At 48.3% G+C, this 17,899-nt stretch overlaps 1 protein-coding gene across 1 annotated transcript in view; it reads right to left on the reverse strand.

Annotated features, from left to right (window-relative positions):
- Tmtc2 (Transmembrane O-mannosyltransferase targeting cadherins 2) overlaps nt 1-17,460 on the reverse strand; it is a 374,186-nt gene extending 356,726 nt beyond the window's left edge. The window contains exon 1 of the mRNA XM_065454315.2: nt 16,637-17,460. The gene's annotated coding sequence lies outside the window, so the exon portion shown is untranslated. The remainder of the gene's footprint in view (nt 1-16,636) is intronic.
- Nucleotides 17,461-17,899: the final 439 nt, after the last annotated feature.

A 17,899-nucleotide genomic window follows, 5' to 3' on the forward strand; every position in this document is an offset into this window, starting at 1 on the left:
TCCTTGGCCAGTCAACGTCCGGGGACAACCGCGTGTCGTGATGGTTCTTTGTTACAGTTCCTGCCCGTTTTACCATCTGCATCTGTCGTGCCACAAATTAACAACTAGATTAGGCGTAAACTAAACCCACTTTCGGGAGGACACGTTTAAGTTGTGTTTGCCCTTGTGCACCAGTACTGGACTGTTTTCTCCGATCATGCAACAATCGAATTGTGTATAGCAAAACGGGCCACCTTGTTTTGTTTCGCTATGCGCTGAAGGTGGCGCCGTACTGCTACCTCACAGCGATGGGCGCCAGTACAACGAAAAAAGGGAAGCTTCTTCCGCACGCCTATGAATACTTCATCCGTTCTTCAAAGTAGGATCGCTTTCCTAAGATACTGCCGCGAACCGACGCCAACTCTTCACCTTTTTCCGTCATAACGCTAACAGGTGCCGAGCTCCGCATGCACGTATACACAGGGCGCGGTCACCGCCACTGCTACGCTGCCGCACATTTTCACGCAGTTCTGCGTATATAGGTATATGCGCGCAACAGCCGGGTCTGGGGAGGGGGGGAGGCCTTATCCATGTACGCACCTGTTCTCTTTCACTTTCCTCTGCATCCGTATAGTTCTATCTGACCTATAATGTGCGACAGCCAGTGAAACGAACAGAGAGGCCCGTCGTCTGTCGAAGGGGGGGGGGGGGGGGGGAGGGCTAACTTTTCGGCTTCCGCTGAAGTCCCGTCACGTAGACGCGTTAAAACGCCGTGGATCCAGCAGTTTTCTCTTTCTGTGTTCATTGAAGAACACGGGAAAACGTGAGAGAGAGAGAGAGAGAGAGAGAGAGAGAGAGGGAGGGAGTAGTCATACCACGCTAGAGGAGCCCTTGTCACCCTTCGGAGAGAATCTGCGATTCGTTCCTAGTCTGCAAGGAGCCGACGACATTACCACGCACGCACGCGCACGCTCGCACGCACGCTCGCACGCACGCACACACGGTGGCACGCTCATGAATGACCGTCCTTGAGATTGCTTTGCGATGTCGAAATGTTGAACTTGCTCGACCTGCTGTCTCGTTTTCCTTGCCGCCGTATGCTTTGTAGCCCGCTTGCAGGCTCTCGTTACTATACTCTGACGCTACACTGTATCACCTACCTACGGACATCCAGGATCCGATTTTCATGGACATCCGTAGCAGAGAAATACAGCGCGTTATGAACGAGATGTGCTGGTTGCCGTCCCTCTGTAACAACAGCGACGCCATAAAACGGACCAGCAGAGGGGAAAAGGACGGGAACGTATACGACACACAGAAAAAAAAAGTTCAACAGGCATTAGACTCTTGTTTTTACAGCGGCATCGTAAAAGAGCATCAAAGACCCGTCCTCCCCAGCTATATAGGGGATGGTCTTCTTCTCTTCACGCGTGTGGGCTGCTCTTCAAAGTGGTTGCGTACTTGGAGAGGGGGGGGGGGGGGGGGGCAAAACCAAACGAGACCTTTACGGTCGCCAGAATTGGGTCCGTCTTTCTCTTTAATCCTCCTCTCTTCCCTTCCTTTCTTCTTTAAGTAGTCTCGCGCCCGTCCCACGTACCCACGTAGCAAATGCCAATTTCTCCTCCTCTTGGGCTCACGGTCGACTCTCCTCTCACGGCCCGACTCTTCCTCCTCTCCTGTGCGCTATAGCCTGTCTCCGGGCATTGCGCGCGGAGGCTTTAACTGGACCACCTGCCGGGTCTTTTAAAGACAAATACCGTAGACTACGGCCGGCGCTCCGTCGTGCTGGGAGAGCTTTCAGCACAGCCGTAACGTTAGCTGTGAAGCACGCCTGCCCGAACACCCGCGAGCGCGCACGGCACGTTCTCCCCTCGCCAGTGGATTATAGGCTCGTGGGGCGGCGGGGAGCGGCGGCTGACGCGTGTACGCCAGCCGATTTCTCGGCAAATCAACCGGAGAGAGACGTTGCGAGGAAAGGAGAACCGCGGGATTCAGGGCGAAGCAACGGTGGCGAGACAGGTTATTTTTTTCTTTCCTCCCCTTTGATGTCTGTGTGACGCCGTTCGCAGAGGAAGCTTCAAGCGGAAAATGTCTCTAAGGGGAAATATGTGTTGCATCATAAGCTGGGTAAAGGTGTTGGCCTTAATGAGAATGTGGCATAAGCGACTGCAGGTGTCTGAGGAATACTTACTGTCTGTAGGAAAATTTTGAGCGTTTTGTAAAAGAAGAAGAAATAGCGGCGAGGGGACGGAAATACGAATAATTTCTGAACTTTGAATTAAGAAGGTCTGAGCTTCACACTGTGTTAGCAAACAAGGTTAGGCTTTAAACCACTCCGTTAAAGTAAAAAAAAAATATAGGTTCAGCATTCTTAATGCTCACATTGTATCGAGTTCATCTGTGCAAGATCTATATATAAGATCTATAAGATTATATCTATATAAGATTTAAGATCTATAAGATCTATATATGTGTGCAAGAAATATACATATATTTATATATATATATATATATATATATATATATATATATATATATATATATATATATATGTCGATGAATTATGCGTGTCCTCCAAGCTTTGACTTCTGCACCGATGAATATCTTCCACAACCAAAGCGCTCATCTCTCCAAATTATATACTGACGAACAGTCCTCGTCATCTAAAACGCCTATACGGCTACAAATATTTTATGCTCGGTATCCATACCAAACCTATACCTCCTTCTAGAACACTTATCTCTCCTTCCCCATGCGTTCCCCTGCGAAAGAAAAGCACGCCGGTAAACCTCTCACAATTGGACTATGTTGACATTTTGGTGTATGCTACCGGTTGCCTTCGGCTCAAATATACGTCAATTATAAAGCCTGGCATGACTCTGGTTCAGCTCGAAGACAGCGCACGAAATCTACTCCCCCCCCCCCCCCCCCCCCACCATTGGGCCTTTCTTCCAAATTCACTCGCTCATATTGCGCTTTTTTACAACCAATCGTCGCGAAGCTATAGCTATCATCGGAAGACGAAAACAGAGTGCCTAATGTTGTACCTTGCGAGTTAACGATTAGGAAGAGGATTTAGAAGCAGTTCCACAGTGTGTGTACATGCGTGTCAGGACAGGAAAGACACACGCGCGCACACACACACACACAGACACATGTGCGCAGAAGCAGCAGCGAGCATTTAGTGTCGATGCATTTCAGTTGATGCCAAATGTAATGGACGCGTTAGGGCGCTTGGCGAAATGCCCACATTGATGTATGAGAAAACGAAGTCAAGGAGTTCAAAAAATCTTGGAATAAGAAAAAGGATAATCAGTCACTGAGTTAGGGAAATACTTACGTAAGAAAAAGGCACTGCACTAGGCTCTTAGTAAGGTCGCTTCTCTCTCTCTCTTCCTAAATTAATTCAGGGTTAACAAAACGCCTTTTTCGCTGCGCATAAGAAAGCTGCAACTTTCTGACTTCGAAATGTTTTTTCTAACTCCATCGCAACCACCTCCATCTCCAACCATCGCAACCACCAGTTTTATCTGATAGGGTTGCCTGGAGTCGGCTTGTCCGCATCGCTGCTATGTCACTGCTCTAATACGTGTAGCGCGATGCCGCCCCCGGCAATCAGTAACGCATAAAACGCACACCGGCTGGGACTAAGTCGGGATTGAACAAGCGGTCGGCGCGATATAGACTCGCGACACCCGTCTCCGATATGCGTAAAGTATGACGTAAATGCGCTTCATGTGGTTGCTTCTTTAGCGTCACCACTGAAGGCGTACAAAGCTACTCCTATACTGAATCTGCTGATGCAAAAAATTTATGTATTAAATCATGTCATGAAAAAAATAAAAGAAATCAGGCAGGACATGGCTTTGGGGCGCGCTCAGCACACCCATTGAAGAGAAAAGAAAAATGAAAAGGCACGATCCTGAAAGGTACTGTCAAATTCTGCAGACAGCTCTTCCTGTTATTTTTTTTTTCCTTGAAAAGAGAAAGGACCTCAAGGCCGTCCATAAAGTCAGGAAAGGAACTTATAAAAAGCAAAAAGAAAAGAAGAACAAGAATGAAGAACGAAGCAAAGTGATACGCTAGCGATCGGAACCTTTCAGTTTTGATCCCGCTGAATAAACACGACTTCGTGGAAAGAAAACGGCACGGTGGCGCCCCATAAGTCCTCGACCACGCTGCATTCACAGCGGGCGCGGGAGTCGGAAGCGATTCTTGCGCGTGTTTTCGCTTCGAGACACCCGGTCCTTTGTGTCCGACTCTTAGTGCTCCGGCGCTAGGTCGGAGTTTGTGTGTGTGTGTGTGGGGGGGGGGGGGGGGGTGAGTGAGTAGGTGTGCGGGTGAGCGCCCGCAAAGCGCGTGTGAATGGCAGCGCACTCGGCGAACAATGCTTATACCGTGCCGCGGCCTGACGGTGCACTGCGGACCGGGCCGTTTCCGGGAATTCCTCAATTTCGCGAACGACTGCCCGCATTGAGACCCCCGAAACAAGAGGGAGCCGCTACTCACTGCACAAAGTGCGAGCCCCGCGGAGTTCGGTAATAGTCTGCGAGGATATCCGACCCCCTTGCGACGAGAATTCGGATTGCACGAGTGAGCCAGTAAGGAGAAAAGGATCCAAGCACGAAATGGCTGCGTCTTGGATTCGGTCAATCTTGAAGCATGGCTTCACCATGTGAGAACCCGCCGAGGTTACACGCATTTGTGCTCATAGAGAAAATACGAAACCGAGCTGCCAGGTTCGTCCTGCGGTGTTGAGGAAAGAGAGAGAGCTGCACGGCTATGAAATATGAGATTCTTGGCGCATCGCTGACCGACAGAGGCAGAAAACCGAGAGTGAAGCTTGTATATGTAATATACCCCAGTAAGACCGGAATTAACGAAGGAATCTGTCTAAATGAACCTCGCTTTATTTCAAGGCGTATAATGGCCGTTACTGCAAGATCATATACAGTACCAAACCAAGACGAACACGTATGCTAACTTTTTTTTTTCTGAACAGCAAACCAGTGGAATAGGCTAACTGAACAGCAAGGGCTCTCTTTGAACAAAACATTAAGCAAGAGTAGTACCGCGCTTCGTCATGTTCTCGGATTCGTTTTCATTTCTTTCCCACTGTTGGTTCTCACAGAGAACGGACTATGCGTGAAAGGGACAGAGAGAATTGACATCAAGCGTACGCCATAACAATAACACCATTTCTGCAGTTCATTATAAAGATTTCAACTGAGCACATTCAGTAGTATAAGGTCACCGTTTTAACAGAAAGCCCGGTTCGGGGGTGGGAAGATCGGTGCCGGGGACGACACCTCGTGTCACCCTCCGCGTGCTGGTCTGAACACATTTCTTTGGTGTTCGGGCCAATATGTGCGAGGAACGTCTCTTTGTAGCAGCATATTTCCTGGCGGGAATGGGTCATAGTATCAGTAAAGAGAGATAGGTAACAAGCGTTATTGGAGTGACGAGACGCGAAACGATGTGAAAAGAAACCACAAGACAGGAGCGATCGCTCGCGGTGCTTCCTTCCTGTCGACATGGCTGCAAACGACGACGACGGTACAAAAACAGCGACGACACGACGATAACCGCGACGACTATCCCGATGACGGCTGTGTTGTGCTTTCTTGTTTCACATAGATGGACACAGGTCCAGCCGAGTCGGGAACATAGCGGCAGAAGTGAGTTTATTCAAGGAGAAAGGCGGAGGTTCCGTAACGCTGGCAACGTGAGCGTCGTGTTAGGTCGAAAGGTAAAGGATAGACGGTGCGACGATTAGAAACCATCGTTTGCATGTGCGAAAACACCAAATGACACGATATTGCCGGATACGTATATAACTGACCTGACGACGACCACAGCAGGGCGGCAGGACAACGATGACGAGACTCGTCTACACGACATAACACGTGCAATGAAGATGATAGCTATATGGCGCCCCTAACGACGGCTCGCGGACGACGCGGTATCAAAACTTATGCAAGGAAAAATAGTTTTCCTTTCCGACGACTTCCGCCAACTGAACATAATTACCATCATGATAACTGCGAGATAGGCTACGGATAATAGATTAAGTGCACTTTGCATGTGTCGCTGTGAAAACAAATGACAAATGTTCGAGTCCTCTTTGATCTTGATGGCCAAAGCGAAGCTCCCCCCCGCCCCCCCCCCAAAAAAAACAAAAATAAAAGAAAAAGAAAAGAAAGAAAGGATGGAAGGAATGAAAGAAATCTTCACGTTTGGTAAGAAACTCGAAAGTGAGGCCTTACGCTTAAGCGCAGCCCAGGGGTGGTAATTAATTTGTCGAGGAGACACCGGCCAAGCATGGCTGGTCCGCTTTGATCATTCTTTTTCGGCGAGACAGGCGCGCAGCCGAAGCTTCCGATATATGGAATATTTTCTTGGCCTCCAGTGCGTAATCAGGATTATCAGACAGCTTCCCTTTGCGAGTAAAGCTGCACATATGCCAGCGTTGAGTCGTGACGCTCGTAAGACTGGCATCGACAAAGCGAGGCGGTAACATCGCTGCACTTGCTGCACGGATATGATTTTGGCCGCGCTGATTGGCATCGCGTCCACTTACAGCTCCTCCTGTCTGAAAAGCAAACACCATTCGACGCGGCATTATCCCGTCCGGCGCGACTAATAAGCGTATAGCGCGGCACGGGACATGAGCCACCCCCCTGCTAGTGCCACCCCCCGTGCACTGCTAGGGCGAACAACGTGCGAGAGATTAAAAACTCCCGCGTCACTGGCTCGTGTTTGCATTTGCATCGACGCGTAATGCACAGGGCTAACACGTGCCCAGGCGGTGCGGGAGAGATTGGGCGTCTGCGCCGGCGCCCAAATTGGGAGAGTCTGCAAGCGTTCGTTTGTGCAAAAGTTGTCCCTATAGATGCAGGCTCCCGCCGCCGGCATCGGTGGCTTGTTAGGAGCAACCGGAATTCTCTCGCTCGTGAGCTTCATGCGCGTAAGCGTGCGCGCATACGCGTGTACTCGGCATCATCAAATCCGTGCAGTGAACTAGAACACAAGGGCCCTGACAGGGCCCCGCCAAGCCAAGAACGAGATCCCATTGCAGCTTGTCACCCCGCACGCAACTGTTCGCCGCTAATCCTCGCGCGGCTGACGCCCCTTGAATGGAACGACCGTCGTGTGAATTTGGGTTTGTTCGCATATCGTATCACACAGATGCGCGGCACTCAGGTCTTAAGCCCCTCCAACGAAAAACGCAACGTGTCGCAGTTGGCTCTCAGTAATTTGATTTAACGATTCACATAATTTTTTTTATCTGTATTTATTTCTGTTCCGCTGCCACTCCGGGCGTTGCCATAGCTGTCACCGTGAGTATATCCTAATAAGTTCTTGCGTGTCTCTCCCATAGAGAAACATTGGCAATATGAGCGGTTTTTTACGTCAGTGTCGTGGTGTGTGTTTCTAAGCTGCATGATGTCCAATGAACTATCACGGAGAGATTAGAAAATAAAACGAAAAAGAAAACGACGGGCGATGCCACCAATCTTCTTTCTTCAGTGAGATACTAGAGAACGCGGGTTTCTCGTTCCTGATTGGCTGCTCCAGTTCGTCGTTCTCGCCACACTGCACACAGTTGGTGAGGCGGAGTGCGCATAGAGTCGGTTCGACTGTCTGGCACGACGACTATAGCCGGCAAACTCGCCTAATTACGAGAGTCATTAATAGGCCGGGGAATGGTTGGAAAGGACGATGCCCATTGGGGAAGCGGGGAGAGATACCGACGGCGCGTTATGCGCTGCCGCCCTATACAGCGCACGTATACCGGGGGATGAAAGCGGGAATTCGGACGCGCAGGTCGGGAAAGCTCGTTCGTCCGAGCATCGAAACGACTCCCGCTGCAAACTGCCGACGCGTGCTCAGCGCTCAGGTGCGCGTGGTGAACAGGCTGCCGTGGGCCGGCTATACAGACTGCGCACGCAGCTTGATTGAGAACGTCGCCGCCGTCGCCGCGGACAATTTCGCTCTCCCTCGTTTGATTGCCCCGCCGGGAGGATTACTCGACGAAGCTCGCTTGTCGAACGCCTGCTCGCAAAGTTGCGACGCGACGCGAGGGGATGAGGAGGGGGCGAAGGAGTTGGCGATGGTTCGTTCCGATGAAATATTTGCAAGTTCGCGAGACCCGTGCATGCGCGGCTGCGCCGTGCGTCTGCAAGTTCGCGATCGAGCGGCTTTGAATACGCGAAGTTTGTGTTCGCCGAAGCGTGTATATATATATTTTTTTTTCAGCGAAATTGGCGCCCTCTTATATGTATAGGTCGTCCCAGTTGAGCTGCGCGCCCTTTAATAATGATGGGGGTATTGCGGATGCTCCGCGGGAACGACCGTTGCCAGGACGGCGCGAATCATCGTTAGTATCGCAATGCCACCGAGTGAAACGACGATGCGTCAGGTATTAATGCGGCCTAGCGAGAAGTTCGCGATACGTTTTTGTATTTTATGTACTTCTTCAGAGTGTCGCTGATTGCACTCCTTCAGCTTGAATGTTTACTCGAGACTGCCCACCTTTCGCTGTAATGATGGTTTCGAATTTCGCAGCCAAATTAATTCTTGGCAGATCTTTTGACATTTCCGTGTGCGGGAGAAAGAGCGAGAGATAGAAATAGAAGACTAGAAAGGCAGGCAGGTTAACCAGACGCACGTCCGGTTTGCTACCCTGCACTGGGAAAGGGTGTAGGATGAGAGAGAGAGAGAGAGACCAGTTTCGCGCACCATGGAAGGGAATGATACTGTATAGTCTAGTGTTCAAACTGCATGGCGAAAGCTATATGATGACACAGGTAAGCTCATGGACGCGCGTCGCGGGTAATGTATAGCTGCTTTTGACTTTAATTGCTCTCTAACAGATATGCTAATGACGGAATGTGAAGATGTTTGGCTGTGTCTTCAAGAACATTGTGTGCCACACTGTGCGTTTCTGACCGTGACGCTTCAAGCTGCGTACAGAGGTATAGAACCAATGTCGATCACTGAAAAACAAATCACTCACAACTCCATTGCAAGGACGCTGTCTTCCTCAATCAGGCGAGCGATTTCACAAGTACACTCCTTGGTAACGATTGCTCAGCCTTGCCGGACGGCTGTATTGTTCCAACCAATCCAGGTTTCATCGCAGTAAACTGTGTAGCGTTCAAGCGAATCGTGCATGCATGCGTTAAAGCACAGACATTCCTTCAAATGTAAAAGACAAACTGTCCAGAGACGTGCTAGACTATTGCCGCTGTATCGATTCTCGTTTTTGCTTTTATGCATAACCTAAAAAAAAAAGAAACGAAAGAAGAATCCCTAGACAACAGTTGTCTGTAAGTTCCCAAGTGCATTGAACATACATGTGTACACGAAGTTTGTGTTCGCCAAAGCGAAAATTTTATTTGAACCGGGCGCTTTAGCTTGGCCCAAATGAGTCAAAATATTTTACAAAGTTCCATAAGCTTTTGAATTTGGCCTATAGAGTGCACTTATATACGTGGTCTGGTGCCACTCGAAATGGTTTATTAATTGTCAGTAGGGTTGTAGAGAGAGAATGTTCAACGAGAACTGGAGAGCTTATAAATTAACTTTTATAACAGGACTCGTCGGTAATTATTCCTCATAATAATGGCAGCGCAGAACAAGGACAAGAAAGTAATGAGGACGGGCGCTAGCTTTCAGATGTGATCTTTTAGACAGGATGAATCAGTTAGGTCAGACTGCACATGCGCACTGGAATTAACAAAAGAAGCGACCAAAAGAAAAAAAAAAGGGGGGGGGGGGAACTATAATGAACCATGACCATGAGCATGGTCAACATCGACCATGGAACGCTACTCCTCGTGTAATATCTATGATGAGAGATGAAGGAACGAGATTGGGATGGAAAAGACAAGTGAAACGCAGTATAGCACGACAGCCAATAGATTCCTAGAAAAAAAAAAGAAATCTCTGTATTCTTTCAGCCGTGGCAAAATAAATTTCTTAATGCGGAATGCCACCATACTGGCAAGCCTAACTGCAACGGGCAGCAACGTAAGCCAACCGTAATTAAGTTTCTGACATAGGGAAGGCTCCGTGAATGTGGTCCAAGGTTCCGTGCGACGAGACCAACTCGTCCAGTTTTTAGGCGCCGCGAGTTTGGTCGTGACGGCACGACCGCATGCCAGGCAAAATGCAGCTTAATAACGCGCAATGTTGTTATCACTATAAGGTCTTGGCATTGAGTATGCGCTGGCTATACCGAACGCGCCCGGCCAAGTTCTGGAGATTTTCGATGACCTCGTTCTCGCGCTCCCTCGCTGAGAGGTCTGGCCCTTGGACATCACGAACTAACAATTACCATTGTGCGCCACTGTAAAGGAGATAAAACGATTTGCAAAGCAACAAAGCTGTGTGCTTGCATTGTGTTCTCGTGATGAAAACAACTAACTAATCGCAGTGACCTGAATTCTAAATAGAGGCAGCCGAAAGAGAGAGAGAATAAAGGGGGAGGGATTGGATCGGAGAGTCTAACCTTGTTTGTGCTAACGAATAAAGAGATGTTATAATTGAAGTAGCGTGCATTGCAGGGTAACTGGGCTCATATTTGAAGCGAGAAAAAAGCAAGAAAGATTATAACGACCGAGGACAAGCTGAGACCGAACAGTACGGATGCTCACTACCGATTGTTTTTTTTCTTTTTTGGAAAGCCAGGAAAAGGTTCGTAACTTCTTGAAACAAGCTGTGAGACGAAAGAGAGATAACAAAGGCAGGGATGTTAACCAGTCAATAGTCCAATTGGCTAACCAACCCTGAGGGAAGGGAGAAGGGGAAGAGAGACAGAACGGAGAGGGAAAGAGTATAGAGACGTGCACGGAAAGTAATAGAGTCAAAGCCAAGTCAAGTTATTCCACTGCTTTTTGAGCCGGTGATCAGCAGGGACGGTATTCTACTGGTGTCTGTTCACTCAGAGGACGATCACCTAGTTGAATGTGTTGGACATTGATTGTCTTTGTGCTTCAGATTGATGACCGTGACACAATAATTGGTCAATGTTCTCCTCGCATCTGCGAACATCCCACGCAGGACTATCAGCCATTCCAATTAGTGCTAAATACGCTTTCGTGTAGGCAACTGCCAGTCACAACCGACACAGAAGGGGCGCTTCGCGTCGGCGCAGTCTGGCCGGTAGTCTGAGTAGCAACGAACGGTTTAGTTTGTGCATTCTGGTGCGCCTTGCATGTGTGGTATTCCACTCTGCTAAGGAGAGCGCGTGTGACGAAAAAAGTAGAAATCGTAGAAGGCCGATAAGCTGCTTAGCCTTCGCCAAGGTGAAGGATAATTACACTGTGTTTTTGTGGGTGGAACTTGTTTGTAATCTTTAAGTTGTCACCAACTATAAAATGCTTCAAGAATGTTAAGAAGCTCGTCCTGACACACACACACACACACACACACACACACACACACACACACACACACACACACACACACACACACACACACACACACACAAACACACACACACACACACACACACACACACACACACACACACACACACACACACACACACACACACACACACACACACACACACACACACACACACACACACACACACACACACACACACACACACACACACACACACACACACACACACACACACACACACACACACACACACACACACACACACACACACACACACACACACACACACACACACACACACACACACACACACACACACACACACACACACACACACACACACACACACACACACACACACACACACACACACACACACACACACACACACACACACACACACACACACACACACACACACACACACACACACACACACACACACACACACACACACACACACACACACACACACACACACACACACACACACACACACACACACACACACACACACACACACACACACACACACACACACACACACACACACACACACACACACACACACACACACACACACACACACACACACACACACACACACACACACACACACACACACACACACACACACACACACACACACACACACACACACACACACACACACACACACACACACACACACACACACACACACACACACACACACACACACACACACACACACACACACACACACACACACACACACACACACACACACACACACACACACACACACACACACACACACACACACACACACACACACACACACACACACACACACACACACACACACACACACACACACACACACACACACACACACACACACACACACACACACACACACACACACACACACACACACACACACACACACACACACACGAAAACACAGTGTGCTCATGAATTATGTTTTGCACAAGTTATACCGCTAGAGCTTTGAAAGAAGCCCTTTGGTTGTGTAAGCAGAAGGAATACGCCAATTCAACACGGGAAAAGCGAGAAGCTTCATAATAATAGCGCGGTTCGTATTGTTAAACAATGGCGCGGTTCAATTTCACTTCCTGAAAGCACTCATAGCAGGTCGGGAGTCATCCGACCGAGCTGTTGTTTGATCGAAACAAATACCAGAGCAAGAACAACGCGGAAAAACAAGAGAGAAAGATCTGGGTAGGAATAAACATCACCATTGTCAAACTCTTTGCTATAGTGGTTGGCAGCCTTTCGTAATAATATCATAGTTATCGTGACTCGCTTGTGCGTGTTTTCACGAATAATTCCAGGATATCAGCTGCTTTGTGAATACGAGTCCCGAATGATTAAACAAATAAATACCCGAATGACGCAGCAAACTGAGTTTCGTAAGAGCGTACACCGAGCTCCACTGGGCTTTTAAGAGCAGGTAAGCTGGCTTACGTGGCCATAATTACTATATGTGCTGCGCCTTTTTTGCAGGTAAAAAAAAAGTACAAGGAGCACTAACCGTGCCCACCCTATTGGGATAAGCCTTGTTATATAAGTGTTACGCAAGAGGTCCAGAGAAGCTGCAAAAATCCTAATCACTGTTCATATTTCAAGCCCTGTCAACTTATTTTCACCGAGAAGGAAAGCGGACGTTTAATTGCATTCAGCGAATGATATTTTATTATACCTGTTCATCTGCTTATCCATCTATAATTTTGCGTCTAATGTTGTAGCGCGTAGCATCGCGTTATTGTGTGAATTATTTTGAATTTTCCTTTCTTCTTTACCTTTTATTCGCTTTACCCCTTTACCCAGCACAGGGTAGCCAGCCGGTACTTACATTGGCCAACCTCCCTGTCTTTCCTCCCCGTTTTTTCTCTCTCTCTGTTTATTGTCAAAAAGTTACTAAGCGCCTCTTTGTGGCACTCTTCTTAGGCGTAAAACGTGCCTACGACAACGTAACCTACGAAGCCATTGTCCAAGCTCTTGAGACTGCAGGTCTTTAGGTGGATTGGGAGCAATCTCTCACGGAGAGCTGCGTTTGTCCTTATAGAGGATGACCCGCGGCAAATAGATATATCCCCAGTCGTAGTGTCCCACAAGGCGGAGTGTTGAGCCCGACTCTTTTCAATGTCGTTCTAGTGGGGCTCGCCGAAATGCTATATCACAGACGGCTAATTTCTTGCCCTACGCTGACGATATCTGTATCTGGGCGTCCGCGTTACAAAGCCACAAGTGCACGCCAGAATACAGAAAGCGCAACACTAACAGCGGCATACGTTGGCCCCAAATGTCTCGCGATATCTACAGAAAAATGCGCACTATATAGTGGCATTTACAAGAAAACCGATGTCTTTCTACCCGGTGTGCGTCGAGGGCCAGTCAACTGCGTACAAGAAAACCCACAAATTCTCAGGCGTTATTGTGGATCGCGACCTCCCCTGGAGTTTCCATGTTTCCTACGCGAAGAAAAAACTCATTTGTATTGTGAATATGTTTAAATTGTTAGCTGCAGAATCGTGGGGACCATCCCTGCGCTCCATCTTACATCTGTACACGACACTTTGCAAGCATTGACAAATCCTGACTTGGAGCTTACCAGTGTCGTTGATAAGAAAAGTGTGCAATAAGTCCACTTTACCGGTGCTAACACAAAGTGCAGAAACTTGGAGGTTAACAAAGAAGCTCAAGAACAAGCTATAAAGATGGCGCAGAGAGCGCTGGAACGAAAAATGCAGGCGTAACGATAAGAGATGGGAAGAGAGCGGTGTGGATAAGGGAGAAAACGGGGTAGCCGATGTTCTAGTCAACATTAAGAGAAAAAAAAAATAGAGCTGGGCGGGCTGTCATGTAATCAGTAGGGCAGATGACTGGCTGACCATCAGAGTTAAAGAATGGTTGCGAAGGGAAGGAAAGCACAGTTGAGGACGCCGGAAAACGAGGTGGGGTGATGAAATTAGGAATTTTGCGGGCACAAATTGGAATCAGCTAGCGAAAGCCAGGGGTAATTGGAAATCGCTGGGAGAGGCCTTCGTATTGAAGTGGACACAAAATTTGCCGATAATGAGAATGATGATGATGTATCCCTCAATGTTGTCTTAACAGTTTGATGTTAGTTGCGCCTCGTTTATTCCTGCTTGCTCGGACTCTAAACTTGTACGATTACCATTCTGCCTCGTACTAAAGCCTTTGTAGTATTATTAAAATAATAGTATCATGGTGCAGAGTATCATATTTTAGTGGCATCATTAAAGCGGTAATCAGTAATCAGTAAAGCAGTATGAGTAATCGAGTGCCTGAAGGCGGGAAGGAGGGGTGCCTGCAATATGTTTTGCCACACAAAGTCTACCGGTGATCAGGTTGCTTCGAAATCTCAGCTTTACATAAATTTAATTTTCGTTTCGAATTCCCGCGATTACGAGTTCGTTCGGAGATCTGCTTTTCGTTTCGCGCATCCAAATTGGGAAGAAATATCGATCGTTTCCATTTCGAAACCAAATATTGATAGTTGCTCATTATGAGAAACTAAAATTGCTCTTCTGTAATGAATATCCTAGACTTGGGTATTTCGGGCGCTAGTAATATACGTTCTATACGTTAACGAGGAAAGCAACGATATTCCTGCTAGTCACGTGAGAAGTATAGGGGAGGAAAAAGTTAGGGGAATCCCAGTGACTCGCTGCATTCGGTTTGGATGAAGTGAGCAGTGATGAGTACGTGCGCGTGCGCGCATTGTTCTGGCTGTTCACAAAAGCATCGCGCATTTATCGATCGAAAGCTCTACATAAGCTCCTTCTTCTGAAGCCACACTTGGACTCTTAGACATCCGCCTTGCACCTTATTATTTATTTCTTCGAATGTTTGTTTGCTTCATTTGTAAAAAAAAAATGCGACAGATGCTTTTCGAAGCCAAGTAATGTTTTGAATGCACGAGAGCGGTGCGCATTGTAAGGATTTGTGTGACTAGAAATGACACAGTAAAATGTTTGAAAAATGGCCACCGTATGCGTGAAATCGTACATTAGGGCATCGATATCCAACGTGACACTTTATGTGTCAAGTGTGAAGCAAAATTAAAGGTTCACAAGTGAGCACTTTGATCGCTCAGCCTTAAACAGTTCACACCAAAAGTAAATATTGATTCTCTCTCTCTGACACTGGAACACACTCGTCTTGGATAGATAGCATGTATACACGGTATTCGGCCTCCTTTTGGCCAGACCCTGTGACAACATCATCATACTATCAGCTCAGCCAATCGTAATCGATATTCGATTGTCAGAGCGATGTAGTCGGCATAGATTACCAATAACAAATTTTATTGCAAGAAACACGCCAGCACAACATCGCCAAACGTTACGTGCGACATTGCTCATACGATTTCTGCAGTTGCCGTTGGTTTAGTACTTATGGATGGCACAGGTCTGGCGCTGTCTTATTTTCTTTTTTTTTTCGTCTGACATACAGGTGCAGATCATCACTTAAATTTCGGATGGCTATACGTGGCAAAGAAACTTCACGTCTCCTCATCGAATTCTTAAGAGCGACTGGTTTGATGGACATATGGTGAAACCCTTCAGCGGTATTGTGCGAGACGCTCGGGTGGAGCAATTGTCGGCCTTGTTCGCCAGGCTAAACCCGCCTGTTGCTACAATTCACCACCACCACCATGACACGGCAACGGCAATTGTGATTCCGCACTAAAAGAGGAATATTTGAAAATATCCACTACTAAATTTTCACTCTATTCCGGCAATACATGATTAACTTTAGATCAAGTGGGGTACCGTTTGATAATCAAGATAAATGTGATTACATGGCACCGCAATTATTGTGGCAATAACAATAATTACATGGGCACTTTTAAAGATTCAGGTGCTCCGAATTCTCCTTCGCAAGGTATCTAGACGGTTCTAGATTGTATATCGCACTGCAAGCAATTGTGTGCGTATATATATATATATATATATATATATATATATATATATATATATATATTGGCAGAAAGGACGGCAGAGATCAATTGCGGTTCCACCGAATGTTTCACATTGCCATCTCATCGTCCTTTCACCGACAGAAAAAATTTCCACTTGACAGAAATGAAAGGATTACTTTATTAAAGAACTAGAGATGGCGAACGCGACATGTCCCATCCGCTGCCAAAGTAATAACAACTTCCGTTTAACGAAAAAAAGACACAATGCAAGTGTAGGGCGCTCACCTTTTCGCCGTTATTGAGCGAGCCCGCCGATGCGGGCACACGACGGCCGCCTTCAGCCCGACGTTAGGTATATCCGAGTTCGGGGAGGCACATATCAACACATCCTCACAGGAGCATCAGCAGATGCAAACGGCCGCTGAGCAGACGACAAGAAGGGATGACCAGACGATGCGCGTGTCACTAACGGAGAACGCGTGGTGCCGCTCGCTGCAGCAGCAGACGACGCGCCGCGGCCGACAGGCTTTCCACTCAAAACGTCATCTCTCCACACAGCGTCGTTGTCGTTCAATTTCTCGTGCCACCGGCCGGGCTGTCACCCGCTTTCCAAGTGATGCCTTGGCGGATCCGCGTCCTCGTCGTCGCGACGCTGTTCGCCGCTCGATCCGTCACAGGCCGCGCAGAGCCTTAAGGGAATGAGATTGATTCGATTCGGCTTTCTCAACACCGCTCTCGCCGAACCGTTGTTGTAACCGTTGCTGTTAACGTCGTGCCTCGGACTTCACTTTTTCTTTCTTTTCTGCGCAACCTTGCCACCAAGCACTTGTTTTCTCAACGTCAGTTTCGAATGCGCGCTTTGATCGGCTCGCAGGCGCAATTCGAGAGAGTGATAGGCCGTCGGTGTCTGAGAACCTGACCGGGAATAGAGTAAAGAGAAAGAGAAAAAGAAAACCTAGAATGCAACGACGCCGACTTCGAGAGGCAGGCTTCGGTTTCGTCGCCGGCAGAAGCACACACCACAAACACGGGATGGAGCACACGCTCAGGCGTCGAGCTTTCCCGCCGACCACACGGCGCACGTTCGCGATTAGAACTGCGCCTGAACTCTTTCTGGGCGCCGCTTTTTCCCCGTGCCATCTCTCCCGTGCTCCGGAGAGTGGAGAGGAAAAAGGAGACAGAGGGGACAGATGATTGAGCGCGAGGAGGTTCTCAACTGTCCGAACCAACTGATGGGCGAGGATTCACCTTTCCCCGCACCCTCCGTGCAGCTTCGCGAAAGGGAGGAAGAGGCAAGGGTGCGGAGGCGGAGACGAGCGCCTCCTCCTGTGTCGCCGCCTGGGGAACGGCCGGGGAACTGCGCCGGGCTTCGCCGAGCCGAGCTGCGTCTCTCTTCCACAGTTCGCTCGGTGATGCCGAAGCGCCGAGATGGTGGGCGAGATCGCGCTCGCCTGTAAAGCTGGCTTTTCTGCGTTGCGCGCGTGCTCTCGGGGCTTCGCAGCTCTCGGCGCTTGGAACGGAGCGTTTGTCTTTCTCGGCTGTTGCGTC

The sequence above is a fragment of the Dermacentor albipictus genome, chromosome 2 (genome assembly GCF_038994185.2).
Source record: "Dermacentor albipictus isolate Rhodes 1998 colony chromosome 2, USDA_Dalb.pri_finalv2, whole genome shotgun sequence".
Lineage (NCBI taxonomy): Eukaryota > Metazoa > Arthropoda > Arachnida > Ixodida > Ixodidae > Dermacentor > Dermacentor albipictus.